The 14,506-nt window shown below is 39.2% G+C and overlaps 1 long non-coding RNA gene across 1 annotated transcript; it reads right to left on the bottom strand.

Annotated features, from left to right (window-relative positions):
• Nucleotides 1–681: 681 nt before the first annotated feature.
• Nucleotides 682–6,912, bottom strand: LOC138923822 (uncharacterized). The gene is made up of 4 exons (XR_011437969.1): nt 6,476–6,912; nt 2,259–2,346; nt 1,295–1,391; nt 682–1,069 (listed from the first exon to the last, which is right to left on the bottom strand). It is a non-coding gene; the product is annotated as an uncharacterized lncRNA (long non-coding RNA).
• Between the last annotated feature and the right edge of the window lie 7,594 nt (nt 6,913–14,506).

Raw genomic sequence — 14,506 nt, forward strand, 5'->3', positions numbered from 1 at the left:
TTTTCCTATCTTCATGTAAATTGTTCTGATTGGCAAAGAAATTGCTTTCTCATGAACTAAAACAAGACTGATCCTGTTGGAAATGGCCTGCTGAAGACTGTCCTGGCATGCTAGGTATCCTCTGGACTCAAACCGAACCACAGCTCCCTTGTAAGATAAGTAGGAGAGGCAACAATTTACCAAAATAGATGAATTTAGCAAGTATTCCTTGGGTTTGATCTGCTAAGATGTTTTAATACCACAAAGAAAAAAAATGAGATCTCCAACCACTTTATAGTCCTTGAGACTAATTAATTATTTGACCTTGGAACCTCATTAGTCAAATAGTTCTATTAATTAGGATATTCCTTATTTAATGGTGATTTAATTTAATTGTGACTTTTTAAAATTGTAATTATAGTGCAGGGCATTTATGAAATGTCATGTGAACTTGTGGTTACAGAAGTAAACTGAGATCCAGGGTTACTGGGACTCCAGTGCTGACTTCACAATAGTAGGCAAATACCTGGGAGAAGTTTCTCTCCTCCAGAAAAAGCGTGAGCTTCCTTCTGGGTCTTTCTGTGCAGCCTCTAGGAACACCACAGAGATTCCTAAAATTAATACTTACCCATACAGCATAAATACACAATAATACTTCAGTTAACCGCTGGGACCAAGAAACAGGTATTCTAATCAAGCAGCTTTTTGAAAATCACCTGTTTTTATTATAGAACAGATCCAGGCAAGAGCTTCTTTACATAGGACTTATAAAACAGTGAGCAGAACAATTCTTTTTCAGGCTTAGAGTGATGTTAGTGCATCCCCCAGTCAGGCGTCTTGAGAAATACAGAATTTTACCAACCACAGACCTGCAGTCTTATAACCAGACCTTCGAATTTTGATGTAAAAATAATGTCAATGAATTTTGGCAAAAGTACATAGGGATTTTAAGGCAAATAAAATCAAACTATAACAGCAGCTACCATTTATTGAGCACGTATTAGGTGTCAGGCTCCTTGCTCAGCTCTTTGCATGCATAATCTTTCCCTAAGGTAGAAAGCTTCAGAAGTCCATGAAAAATGACAGGCATCTAAAAGAGAAAATTTGATTACAAAATATAAGCATGGAGTGCTGGCTCTGAAAAACAGTGGGCATATGGGAGGTATTATTAAAGTAATAAGCTTTAAAGACACAATCATAAAAATGTAAATTTAGGAGTTCAATCAATTTTTCCCTTCGGATCAAAACTGCAGTCTCTGGAGGTTTGAGAGCACAGAGCTCCAAGAGCTCTGGGGAAACAACAGGGCAGGCTTACCAATTGCACCCCCTGAGTCTCTCCTATAACAGAGATTTCTCTGTGTGGTTGGTAGAGTTCCTAGCCTGCTGTTGAGCAGGGGGGAAATCTGGAGTGACTGAAATACAGTAAGCATTATTATTACCAAACAGATGCTAAGAAAGTAAAATAATAAACAGCAAAAATGAAATACAAGTCACAAGTGATTTTTGAAGATCCCAGCAGGAGAATAAATACAGCTTTAAAAAATATTTATTAAATAAAAAACTTAAAAACTTGAATGTGAAGCAATTCCATGATTATGCATGCACCAAATCAGTACAACCAATCTATACAATATCAACCATGAAATAACTATAATGATATTTAAAAATGATACCGAAAAAAAATTTATTTTCATCACAATAAAGGCCAAGGTACATTTAAATGGATCAATGGATGATGCGAAAAGTGGTAACACAACTCATTTCACCATCTGGAGTACTAAAAGGAAATAGGATTAATAAAGCAAAGATTGAAGTAGAGCACATCTAGTAACTACCACAGCTAACTGAAGTGTTAAAGTATGAACAGTAATTAGCAAAAGATCACAGTCATGAAAGAGATTACCTGAAGTTATATGTTGAATGTTGAGAAATATAAGTAAAAGAGTTTAATTCCAGTTGTAAATTAGTTCAGGTGCTCTTTAAGCTATTTCTACTTAAGTGATATGAACGATGCCTGACTCGGCAGTCAGAGTTTATTTCTAACTGTGAGTTAGCTGGCCACGCGTTAACTTCCTCAGCACAACAGTGTGAGCACCAGCCCAGGGAGTGTCTGTACAGTCCTGCTTAGGTTTTTCAGAAGAAAGCTTTTATAAGAATAGTAAAAAGCACACAGAGATATATGAAAACTGTTTGGCATTGATTTTTCTCTAAAATTTCTCTGGGAACGAAACCGCCCTGTGTCAATGACAGAAAGAGGGGAGGAGTTATCCTCTGCTCACCTGAGCTCGCCTCTTCAAGACATGCAGAACAGAGAAGTCTCTTCGCATAGTCATTGGGAACCTCACACTTTGGGTCAGCAAGCTTTTTCTGGAAAGGGCCAGATAGTTCATATTTTAGCCTTTGTGAGACAAGAAGCAAAATCAAGGATAGCATGTCGATACATAACAAGAGAGAAAACCTATTTCCATAAATCTTTTATTGGCAAAATTCAAAATATAGTGATGATAATAATTGAGTACAATTTTTTTGGAATACAGGTCTACTGATAAGAAGAGTGAAATTCTGTTTTGGGGGATAATTCATTTAATTGGGGGATAAAAGTTAGTGCCTTATCACCAAATCAATTGCAAATATTCATCTGTAAAAACATTATTAGTTCATGGGCCATACAAAATCAGATGGCCAGATTTGGCCTGCAGACCATGGCTGACTATGAGACTTCTTAGTGATGCCACAGAAGAGTCAAAAAGCAGAAGCAGGGCCGGCCCCGTGGCTGAGTGGTTAAGTTTGCGCGCTCTGCTTTGGCGGCCCAGGGTTTCACCAGTTCGGATCCAGGGCGCAGACATGGCACTGCTCATTGGGACATGCTGAGGCAGCAGCCCACATGCCACAGCTAGAAGGACCCACAACTAAAAATACACAACTATGTACCAGGGGATTTGGGAAGAAAAAGGAAAAATAAAATCTTTAAAAAAAAAAAAAGCAGAAGCAAAGACCAATAACAATAGAAATCGTAATTTACATGTTTTTGGAAATGTATTTATGTGCATCTTTATTTCACATTTCATTTTGTTTGAACTTCTCTTTGATTGGCCAAAGGCATTCATTTGCCTTGGGGGTGGATTGGAATTATTTAGCAGATACGAAAAGAGGGAGAAAGAACAATGCTTAGCTACTGACTACTGAAATAAAATATTTTGGTTCCAAGCAAGGCCAGAATATTGAAGCCAAGCATAGCAGAGTGAAATTCTTTTTTTAAAAATTACTTAAATTCCTATTTACATATCATGAGCCAGGTTTGACTGACTGCTACCTTCAGTTGCACTAAGCCAAAGGAAAAGAGTAAAGGTTATGTTTTAAGGGAAGTCTGCTACATGATGTCTTAGTCACCTATGGTCACATTAATGTTGAATAAGAAACCACCTCAAGTTTCAGTGGCTTACAACAATAAGAACTTACTCTCATCTTCTTGGAGCCTGTAGGTCAACTGTGGTTCAGCTAATCTAGTCGGGGCTCAGTGGAGTGACTGTGTTTCAGGCTGAGGGACTGCTGGGCTGTGCTCCAGGTTGTAGGTTCACCCAAGTTTGCTCATGTCAGCTCATTCTGGGGCCAAGGCTAATGAAGCAGCAATTTACCAGGGCATGTTCTTCTCATGGTGGATTATCAGAATGCAAGAGGCCAGCCACATTGCACAAGCATATTTAAAGCTTCTGCCCATGTCATGTCCACTAACATTCCTTGGCCAAAGTTTGTCACATGGTCAAGCCCTGTATCAATGGTTAAGGGAAGTACACTCTGCCCCCCAATGGGATAGGAGGAGAGTGAAATTTGCTGCACAATAGTTCAAACTATTGCCTGAGGAGAGAAGAAAAACCCTGAGTGTAGAATCCTACGAAGTATGGAAAAGGAGATGAGAAAGAAAGTGAATGAGAACAATCCAGCAGACATTCCCATAGTATCAGTCAGGAAGCATTTGGCCCCACGTAACAGAAAATCCCACTACAGTGGTTTAAACAGTTTTTTGGGGGGTTTTTTCCCTCATAACAAGAAGCACTGAAGTAGGCAGTTGAGGACAGATGTTGCTGCCTACGTCATCAAACATCCAGAATCCTTTTATCCTTTTGTTCTCCCATCCTTAGCCTATAACTTCCTCTTCTCTCTCTCTTTCTCTCTCTAATGATCCTAAAAGACTGCAGGATGTACATATTCCAAACAGGGTTGAAGGTGAAGAAGTCAAAAACCTTCTCCTCTTATGGCCTTGTTTTTTTCATTCAAGAAAGGAAATCCTTTCCAGTTTCTGCAGCATCTTTTTGGCCAGAACTGTGCCCCATGGCCACCTCTGACTGGATGACTAGGATAACTGAATATTTAGTTTTCCAACACTGATGTCACAGGAAGGCAAGAGAGGAGGTGGTTGGGATTGGAGACTGAGGGAGCTAATCCATCTTCTGTGCTATAACTTCTCTATCCTAAGCTTGTGGTAGAAAGGGGTTTGCTGTAACAATGCCCAGATAGGAATGGAAGTACACGGGAATGCTTCAGCAAGTAGACCACTCACCTGGGTGCAGCTGGGGGGAGGCTACAAGCCTGGAGTCAGGCCCTGCACTGACCTAGCGCCACATCCAACCTGGCTTAGAAGTGTTGGTGAAGGAAGGTATATAGAGAGATGCATGAGGTATGTGTCTTGGTTCCTGCCTGTGCATGCTCTCGGATCCAGGAGCTTCATCTGTCCCCATGAAAGAAATTAGAGTACGGGGAGGGATTCGAGGAATAGAGGCCTGAGAGGAGGGCATTCTGGGAAGAAATGTTCAATGCTCAATCCCTTCTCCTATGATTCAAAATTATTAAAATAGGCTGTGACAGATCAACACGGCTTTAACCAAGTCTCAAAGACAGGAAAAGGCAAAAGATTCCTAAAATAAAGTTACTTGGTGGTGGAATAAAGCCTGGCCCAAAGAGCTGACCCAGTGCTGACTCAGGGAGTCAGATGAGAATGATGTTTCTGGGTTTGTGATGAGACTAAAGCTGGATTGCCCAGCCCTACCCTTCTGGATCAGGCTTGTGCCCCAAAGAAGTGGCTCTGAAAATGAATCGAAAGGGCTAGGAGGAGGGAAGCAGAGTAAGCAGAGGAAGGTGAGAATTTTCCCTCAGTGCCTTGAAGAATCACAGGGTGATTCTCTCCCAAGATGCCCTAGGAAAGACCAGAATCAGTATCAGTGGTAATGAAGTCTACAAGAGGTATAGCTGCAGTCTATTACCATGGACAAGATTGTGGCTATGGACCTCATCTCATTTTCTGAGCATCAGCTGTGACCCCAGCTGTCTGGCCTAGAGTTTCAGCTGCTTCCAGAGAGGGGCGTAGCATCCTTTATCACTAGTGGGGAGGCATGGAACTAATCCAAACGCAATTTTGAAGGGAGCTTCTAGCAGTTATCTCAGGAGGCTGTTCTCTCTCTAGGCAAGACCTACCTTATCCTGAAAGCCAACAGAGTAGGCCCTGCACAATAGGAGCAAAAGAAGAAGGCTTTTAGGGCTTTGTTATTCTCTTTCTCCCCTGAAGAAGAGAAAAAATAACTCATCATATCTTCTTACTAATATAAATGACAGCATAAATCTCAATTTTGTTTCTGGGGAGCATGAGTCAACAATATTTTAATTTTTGAGATTACAGGTAACGTTGGTCTGTAGCTCATAAAACCATTTGGATAATAATGGGGAAGAATATCTTTAATAGGGTGCAGTAGGAGCTAGTTTATGGAGAATGAACTTTCTATTAATTGACTTCAGCAATCCCTTTGCATCTCAATTTTATATTTTCCAGAAGAATAATTGAAAATAATCATTAAGAATGTCCAGGAAAGAAAACTTCCCTTAATTATCTTCTCCAATAACTGTGAGAAGCTGCCGCCTTGCAACAACGCAGTCAACCCTCTATATGATGATACTGTTAGAAACGAGGAGAGAGTGAGAAAGAAAGCGAGAATTAACATAAGAAAGAGAGAAGTGGAGAGAAGAAAGGAATAGCCTCCACAGCCTGCCTGTAACACTCCAAAAACAGGGAAGAGGAAGGCAGTACAGATGCACCCTATCTAGGTTCGAACCTCCGGTCCCCCCGTGTATCAGCTGTGTGACATTGGGCATCATGTAAGTCCCCTAAACCTCAGTCTCTTTATCTGCAAATTGGAAATAAGAGTTCCAACTTCATACGGTTATAACGATAATTAAAAGATAATAGATATAAAGCACTTTCCAGAATGGCTGGCAACAGTACTTGATAAAAATTAAGTGGCGTTCCTACATAAATAAATAAATAAAACAGTCCATCTCTGCTCATTATCTATTAGATATCCATTACATCTGACATAATCTATAAAATGGGTTCTGCCTTAAAGGGATTCGCTCTCCCTCATAATCGTTTGGAGTCGATTTTTCCACCTATTGCTTATATAATGAGCCTGTCCTTCATAAGTTCCTCTTCACCCAGTTCCTCACTTACCGCGTCCCCATTCCCACGTTTCCTGGACCAGAGCTGGCTCGGCCACAAAGGAGGTAATGCCCACACTGCCTGCTCCTCTCCAGCCCTCGAGCTCAGTACGGTCACTTTCATGGGCTCTTCCAAGGTGCAGATGCAGTCAGCCAGCTGGTGAGTCAGCCAAGCAGAGTCACAGCGGCCAGCCTCTCACCCTGGGTCATTCAGCAGTCACAAGGCCACAACGCCTGCCACTTAAGGAGAAGGGAACTCTTGAACTGGGCTCATCAGCAAGCTTCTTCCTTCCCTTCCAGCCATGTTAGAATCTCATGCTTAAAAATTTCTCCTCAGGCAACGAACAGCTGCCCCAAACTTGGAAGAAACTTGCTACTTGAAGAGTCTCCTCGCAGTGAAGATCCAAAACAGACTACGAGCCTATTGATGGTCACCTCTCACAGAAGTGTAACAGTTTAGAACTGAACCAAGTACAGTCCTCTCATTTCACAGAAGAGGAAACTGGGGCCCAGAGAGGCTGACAGCTTGTCTGAGGTCCCACAGCCAGGTCACAGTGCAGCTGGGAGGGACCTGACTCCTGGTCCTGTATCTTTCCATTAGATCCTACTATTTTCTTCCTGTTTTGGCCCAGGGCTGAAGAGAGAGTGTTAGATTATGTCAAACATGTCCCTTTAAATAATACAATCTAAGCAGCTACCATATTATAGGGACTGTTGACAAAAAGAGAGAATGCCCTCCTACTTTGAGATCGGCACACATTGAAATAAGCAAATGTCTTACATTTAACTTGATTGTCTAGAAATTAAACTTATGTCTCTACGAACACACCCAAAATTATGAGGGGAGCAATGCTCACCAAAAAGTATGACTTTCATCTATAAAATTTACTTTTAGGATCCTGAATAGAGACAAGGAAAAATCTAAGATGTTGTCAACTCTTATCCACCTGGCGTGTGTGTGCGTGTGTGTTTATCCTGACAGTGCATGGCAGGTCAAATTTTTCAAGTGGTGAAGTTTCCTGCAAACAAGGAAAGGGCTGGCCCTGTTGTGAGTTTGCCCTAATGACTGCCCCTTCCTTTCCATCTGCCGTTGGTCAAGCTGCAACTCCAGCTGGGACAAAATCCAGTGCCGTGGGCTCGGCAGTCGATGTTGTTTAGGCTGAGCACAGATCATCAGGACGCTGAGTTTATCTAGACTTTGGTGAAATGTAGAGGTTATAATGTAAAGAAAGAATATATTATGTCAGGTCTGGTCAAATTCATTTAAACTCTAACCTACTCAACACACATACTATAAATTATAATCTGTAAACATTAGTTGACCGATTAATCTTTAACTTAACTACTGAGTAGATAATAGAACACAGAGTTACTGTGAGACTTGGGGTAGAAAATCTTTAATTCATTCTCCACCTACATGTTAACATTCGATGCAGCTCAGAACAAAGAAACATATATATATAAGAAAGTTATAAAATAAAGGTCACAAAAAAGGGGTAGGAAAAGGCAAAAGACACATAATTTTATCAGAAATTTGGGATGAGGCAGTTGCCTGAACACTGAGTTTGTCTTGGGCTTCCTGACCACAAATAATATTGGTGAAACTAAGCTCCCTATTTTTACATATTTACTACCACATAGATAACATTCTGCTTACGTCATTTAATTCTCTTTGGTTCATATACTTTAAACCAAAGGGAATCATATGTGTAAAGGGTTTTCTGAATTGCCTGGTTGTAAGCCAAAACTGCTTAAACCAATGTAACAAAATTACGTTATGGACAAATTGAAGACCCACAATCACTTATCCAAAACCATTGGGGCCAGAATTCAGAATTATTCAGAATTTGAAAATGCAAAAAATTATATGGAGCCTGTGTTACATATCATTTCCAGAGCCTGAGGTGGCACCCTATAATCAAACATATGCCTATTTCTGAAATGAAATGTATGAGTCACACTTGGTATATATGAAGTCTAGAAATAGCCTCCCATCAGTTCACATCAGGTTTTGCCACCAATGGAGTCTGTCACAATATGAAAAAACTTCGTTTGCAGAGCTTTTTGGATTTAGGAACAGTGCATAAGGGGTTCACACATACTCACACACGCACACACACACATATACACATATATGCACACACATAATAAAGAACTACACACGAGAAGTATGACTAGGGAAAGCTTTGCCTTTTTTCTTATTATCCGTTTGATCTGGAGCAAATTATATCACTCTGGGCTATTTTTGCAGCCACAAAAATAGGAGTAAATGTGGAATTAACCAAAAAGTAAACTGTGACTAAATGTTGTAAACATTGTGTGAAGCGCTTTTGGTGAATGAGCATAGCCAGGAGGTTAGGAGATCTGAGTGCCACGACACCTCTGCTGTTGACTTGTGATGTGACCCCTGGAAAGTCACTTCATTTCCCTGGTCCTCAGATTTCTCTCCTGTAAAACGAGGTAATCATTTGAAATGATCTCTAAGGCCCTTTCTAGATCCACAATCTTTGCTTCTAACGTTTTTCATTTTGTTCATGTCAACAAGTTTAATTTTTAAAAATTAATATCCAGTAATATATGTTTTAAATCATCTCTTGATCTAATCTATTTTTTTTGAGGAAGATTAGCCCTGAGCTAACTGCTGCCAATCCTCCTCTTTTTGCTGAGGAAGACTGGCCCTGAGCTAATATCCTTGCCCATCTTCCTCCATGTTATAATTGGGACGCCAACCACAGCATGGCGTGCCAAGTGGTGTCATGTCTGCACCCGTGATCCGAACCAGCGAAACCTGGGCCACTGAAGCAGAATGTGCGCACTTAACCACTGCGCCACCAGGCCAGCCCTAATCTGTCTAGTTTTACACAACTGTACATGTTAATCATCCTTTAGTCATTGAATTACAAGAGTTTTGGGCCAATCACTTCTCTGACCATTTCTAAATACGTTGTTTTACATACAAGCAACATAGAACAACTAAGCATGATAGTAAACCCAGAAGGCTCCAAGTCCTTTCAGCTGGACTTTGCGAAGCTCTTCGTATTATTTTTACATGCCTTGATGTCCTTAAAATAAGAACAGAAAGTGCCACAAGATTATTTCTCAACTCTGGAAATATTTGCGAGTAATTTTGCCAAAGTATTAGTCAGAAATGCTAATTGAAAACTCCAGATGGCAGTATCACAGTTACCTTGCCTTGCTAATTCTCCTCTTTGAAATCTTGCCCTCCTAAGAAAACACGTTGAAAAGAAATCTCTTTGAAACATTATCTTGAGCATGGAAATTAGCTTCTCAAGGGGTGGTTGGTTTTTTTTCAATTTTCTTTTCTTTTTTTTTTTTCCTTGAGGAAGATTAGCTCTGAGCTAACATCTGTGCCAATCTTTCTCTACTTTATATGTGGGACACCTACAGAATGACTGGTGAGTGGACTAGGTCTGCGCCCTGGGTCTGAACTCACAATCCTGGGCTGCCAAAGCAGAGCGGGCAGAACTTTAACCACTCAGCCACAGGGCTGGGCCCTCAAAGGTTTTAAAGAGAAAACTCATGCTTATGGCCTGTGTATCATGTCTTTTTTTGTAGTCACTGTTTTAATTTATAAAAAGTAAATTTTGGAATAGCTCGATGGTAGGAAACAGTGAATTGAGTTTCTATAAAAATATTTACCAGTTTTGAATCTTACTAAACTTCTGGCACTCAGGGCGACAATTACTGTTAGCCAATATTCCCCTGGAGCCAAGCCAAGTTCAAAGTTTCCAGTGACCTTGAATGGGACTTTGTACTCAGGTCAGCTGCTTGGTTATAAGAATAAAATAAGAATCTAGGTCAGTATTGCTTGTACTGACAGCATAACACTTTTAAAATTATTGTCATGTGTATTTCCTCCATGACTTATACTCTTGCTAATGTATATTTTCCCCCTTATCTGAAAAATATGTTTCTAATATTGTGTGTGTGTGTTTGTGCACGTACACATGTACCCATTCACTAACCTCTCCATCCTCTGTTCTCAAAACTAGCAACTCGTATCACTATAATTACTTATTTAATAATCGAAGGCCAGTCCTCCAAATCCTAGCTCAATTTTCCACTACTAATATGCATACTTCCTGCCCTACTCTTGTCTCTATAGGTTTAGAATGGAAATTGGAAAGAAAGAATAAGGATTAGAACATTTTATCTTACCCTCCCTTTTAACTCCTGTCCCAAGCTCTGCCCTACATTCCTAGTGTGTCTTGAACAGTGGCCTGAAATTAATGTTAGTTTATTTTAGTATGTATTTGTGACTGCAGAGACACAATTTAATGCATGATATATCCAAACACGTATTATTGTAGGAATGAGTTTTTCTTGTCTTTTTCCACTGAGTTAAGGAACATGTTCCCTGACACATGTAAGAAATATTTTTATGGTTGTTTTTATATTTTTACACATTGCAACTCATTTCCTAATCCAGCTTTTCTAAACTGTTTAAAAACAGCCATCACTATTTCTACTTATTGCTCCACTTTTTTGAGTGATAGTCTCACTTTATTAATTTCTTTTAAAGCTTAGTGAGCAACGTTTCTGTATAACTTCTCTGCCTTTTCTTCTAAGAGTATGGCCTTGAAAATATAAATATAGAGAAAGATACATATACTTATCGTAACTATAAACTATATGAAGAAACATTTTGATAAGTTGAGAGAATTAAATGAGAAGATGAAAAGAAGGCAAGTTTTTTTCTCCCAGCTCTATTCTCGACCATAGATCCCATTTATACAGACCTCGCCTATATCACCACCCCACCTACCTCCCAATGCTTGTTGACTCCGCCTACTGGTCTACCTGCCAATGGGAGGTAAAGGAGAATCAAGGAATGGCTGCTAAGGAGAGATGGAAACAAGGCTAAAACATAAAAGGAAATAGATGGGGGAAGTTTGAGTGGTAAGCTAGTGGGCTCTTGCACTCTTGTTACTAACTAAACAGTAATGCACAGACTTTGAAGCAGACCAAAGAACAGGAGAATTTTCAGCATCTGTGTTCCCTATCCAACAATAGCGTTCTCCTCCCCTCCAAACTTAAACACTTACTCAATTTCTTTACATAAATTTTCCCATAAAAGAGAACCAAATAAGCAACTATGAATAAGATCTAACCTAGACTGTTTTTATGAGTGAGGCTAATAGATCTGATCATGCTTAACTGTGATCATAGATTTTGGTGGAAGAAATGGTGTATTGCTAATAATTTACAGTCTCTCCAGTGTACACTCAAAATAATAATAATAATAGATAACTATCGTATACATCTATATGCCATACACTTTCATGTATTCTAAACACTTCACATATATTAAACTAACTTACCAGTCACAACAATCCTAGCAGCATCCTTGTTGTACAGACAAGGAAACAGAGACACTAAAAGGTTAAATAACTTGTCCAAGGTCACCCAACTCATAAGTGGCAGACTCAGGGTCACACACACACGAGAAATTTTCACTAACTTGAGAAACTTGAAACTTACTAAAAAACAGACAATCATGCAAATGAAAAAATAAATAACCATACACTTTGACAAATGGAAATTGGTTTCATATCCCACATTTAATTAATTCTGTTGTAATTTCTGAGAGGAGTTTAGATTAATCAAACAAAAAAAATTTCAACCACATAGTGAATAAACAGACATGCAGCAACCATCTTGTGCCAAGAATTATCCTATGGAGTGAAATGTTTTCATCATTTCCTTAAAGTTAGACGATATACTATTTGAGTAGTCCCACGCTCCAGCAAAAGATGCACGAAAAAAAGTGTGTGTGAGCATTATACATAAAACTGAAGCTGTATTATGTCCTCTAACAGTAAAAATATTTATCGGAACGCACATTAATCCTCAGCTGCCCCTTGTCAGCAGTATATTAAAATTACAGCCTTTCCTGACTTTATTGAGAATTTAAACTACACGTGTTATTTAGCTCTAATCTTACCACCACCTCAGATGTTATGTTTGTAAACTTATACCTCCTGGTTCCTTTTATAGGATGCAATTAAGGGGATAGCTGCAAATGGTTGTGACACAGTAATTTATTTTAGCATGGTGGTTTGATTTAAGGCTATTGATATGTTTGTTCAAAAGACTGAAGACTGAGTGTTGCATTAGACATTTAAAGGAGGTACCATAAAATCAAACTGCAAAAAGTACAATGGTCTATATGCCCATCATAAATGCACTGCCTTACTGTTATTTTGAAGACCTAAAATAACTTGCAGAAAACTTCGCAGTATTAATTCTCCCTCTAAAGATGAACAAAATAACTGTACTAAACCTCTGGTTAATATTTTAAGCACAATATTAGAGTTTAAAGACTTAAATATAAACACTGGAATGAAGGTTTAATTTACATTTTTTAAATAAAGCTTTTAGAAACATTTCAAAGAAGTTAGGAAAATAATAATGCAAATACAGAGGACCAAAATGAATTCCACAAAACACTAAAGGACTGTTAAAGGCGTTACCCTTTCCCTCCAGAAAATTCATTTTGGCGTCAAAGAATCTGGAGAGATGCGAAATTTCTTCACAGGTTTCTTTCCTATAACTCATTGATAATTTTCATATGTTAATTGCCTTATGAATCTCCAAGAAGGAAATACGACATACAGTATTTCCTGAAATGTTTGACTTTAAAACCCCTTTTTCACAGATCATCTTGGAGGACTTGAGTTACACAGAAATCATTTGGGGATTTTTGTTTCAGAAAAAAAGGACTCTTGCCACAAATATATTTGCTGGCCTCTAAAGGAAAGATGCTCCTGAGTCTGGGCTCTCCCCTCTTATAAGTTTTCCACTTGACTCTCAGCTCCCTTAAGGTAGAGGCAGTGTCATCCATCACTGACTCCCCAGCCTAGCACATTGCTTGATATATATTAAGGACTCAATAAATATTTGCTAAACATTTCTACTTAAGATATTGTCGTTACACTGCTGTCTCCTTATCCTTTCCTCTTTTTTCTCCCATTCAGCTCCCTGAAGTTGATTCACTGATTGACCATTTAAGTGTGGGCCTTTCTGGTTCCTAATTCAATGTTTCCAGAGCCGAGATAGGATTAGATACCCAAACGTAGCTTCTAGGTACTCACAATCTCCTTCATAGACAACCTGGGTGCCAGGAGCCAGAATTATGTGTGTGTAAGTTATACTCTCCCAATCCCCTTCTGGATTGGCATGGCCCAGAGATCTAGTCCTCTTCTTTGAATTTTTTGTCTTTATTTCTTTTATATAAAATATTTAAAATATACAGAAAATTGAAGAGAATGACATTTTTTTTCCCTGAAGATTTGCCTTGAGCTAACATCTGTTGCCAATCTTTCTCTTTTTTTGCTTTGAGGAAGATTAGCCGGGAGCTAACATCCTTGCCAATATTCCTCTATCTAGTATGTGAATTGCTGCCACAACATAGCCGACAAGTGGTGCAGGTCTGCGCCTGGAATCTGAACCTATGAACCTGGGCCATCAAAGCGGAGCTCACCAAACTCAACCACCAGGCCATGGGGCCAGTCCTGAGAATGATATTTTTTAAACCCACCTCATGGCTTAACAAAATGTTAACACTGGCCATATTGAATAAAACATTACAGATATACCACTTGTAGCCCTCCTGGTCCTGTTCCTATTCTTCCATTCTGAAAGGTAACTGCTATCCTAACAAAGTCAGTGTGAATCCACAATATCTTTATTACATATTATGCAACCAGAGCAACACATAAATATTCTTGTATGTGTTGTTAATATGCATAAACGATACCACTTATACGAACCATTCTTCAACTTGCTTTTTTCGTTCAACATTATGCTTTCAAGATTTATCCATGTAATACATATAAATCTTGTTCATTCACTTTAACTTCTATATAGAATTCCGCTGTTTGCATATGCCATAATTTTCTTACTCATTCTCCTATTGCTGAGAGTTAGGTTTTGTTGTATTACACTTGTGAGGGGAGTTGCAGTGCCCCACCCAGATCCCTTTTCCCAGGTGGTGCATCCACCCCCAGCAGCTCGAAGTGTT

The sequence above is a fragment of the Equus caballus genome, chromosome 4, assembly GCF_041296265.1.
Source record: "Equus caballus isolate H_3958 breed thoroughbred chromosome 4, TB-T2T, whole genome shotgun sequence".
Lineage (NCBI taxonomy): Eukaryota > Metazoa > Chordata > Mammalia > Perissodactyla > Equidae > Equus > Equus caballus.